The sequence below is a fragment of the Coregonus clupeaformis genome, chromosome 35, assembly GCF_020615455.1.
Source record: "Coregonus clupeaformis isolate EN_2021a chromosome 35, ASM2061545v1, whole genome shotgun sequence".
Taxonomy (NCBI): domain Eukaryota; kingdom Metazoa; phylum Chordata; class Actinopteri; order Salmoniformes; family Salmonidae; genus Coregonus; species Coregonus clupeaformis.
In genome coordinates this window covers 31247033-31248289 of record NC_059226.1, presented here as the reverse complement: position 1 = coordinate 31248289, position 1257 = coordinate 31247033, and the positions used below count along the sequence as shown (strand labels likewise).

At 45.2% G+C, this 1257-nt stretch overlaps 1 protein-coding gene across 1 annotated transcript in view; it reads right to left on the bottom strand.

The window, feature by feature from the left end:
* Positions 1-97, bottom strand: part of LOC121551380 (cytohesin-3) — a 56706-nt gene extending 56609 nt beyond the window's left edge. Inside the window, exon 1 of the mRNA XM_041864001.2 lies at positions 1-97. This exon is cut by the window's left edge and continues 310 nt beyond it. The gene's annotated coding sequence lies outside the window, so the exon portion shown is untranslated.
* Positions 98-1257: the final 1160 nt, after the last annotated feature.

Below are 1257 nucleotides of genomic sequence, written 5' to 3'. Positions count from 1 at the left end.
GACAGATACGCCTTCACTCCACTAGTATCGGAAGAGTAGGCTATCCCATTCGAGCTCCGCTACTCGGCTTCTCCGCTAGACAGACAGGCAGCTTTCACTGTACGTCATCATCATGTACCGCCCTGTGGAGCGACGAAGACAAACCTGCCCTCATGTGACTGTACTGTACAAGGGCTGTACTGTATTGTAATCTGTGAGGGAATTATTCAATCAAATCCCCAGATCAGTGATGAGGTAAAGCATGTGTAATATAGGCCTGCATATGAAATCATTTCTCAATGTTGCTTCACCTTGTTTTCCACACTTGTAGTAGGCTACGGTGTGTCCTATGGTCACTGCATCTGGTTTCTTTATTTGACAAAGAAAATATGCTCATTGTGTGTGTGTGTGTGCTGACAATTTTAGAAACAATAATTATTATATTATCCTCTCCAATTTAGACTATACTGCAGGATCTCTGCTTGGTCCAGTAATAAAAACACCGAAAATAAGGATACCACTATGAGACAGGGAATGGTGCTGGGTAGTGAATTGGTATCTGATTCCAAGCCCAGAACAAACACTCACACAAGCAGTGAGAACCAGCCAGTGTGTAGGCCGATAGCAGGGAAAAGGCACACACACACACACACACACACACACACTCACACACACACACACTCACTCACACACACACACACACACACACACACACACTCACACACACACACTCACTCTGCGCCTTTGTTTCTACTACACACATGGTTTCAATTATCGCATTCCTGCCTCTTCAGAGAAAGAAGGGGGGTCTCTCTTCCTGTACACATTACTCCAGGGGTCAAGAATGAACAGATGTTTTAATGTATTCATTCATTCTTTCATTTGTTTATTTCATTTCATTTGTCTCCCGAGTGGCGCAGTGGTCTAAGGCACTGCATCGCAGTGCTATCTGTGCCACTAGAGATCCTGGTTTGAATCCAGGTTCTGTCGTAGCCGGCCGTGACCGGGAGACCCGTGGGGCGGCGCAAAATTGGTCCAGGGTAGGGGAGGGAATGGCCAGCAGGGATGTAGCTCAGTTGGTAGAGCATGGCATTTGCAACACCAGGGTTGTGGGTTCGATTCCCATGGGGGGCCAGTATAAAAAAATAATGTATGCATTCACTAACTGTAAGTCGCTCTGGATAAGAGCGTCTGCTGAATGACTAAAATGTTTATTCATTGATGTCTCTTACAAAAATGTTCCAGAATTGAATGCCTCTTCTTATACAGAGATACAAT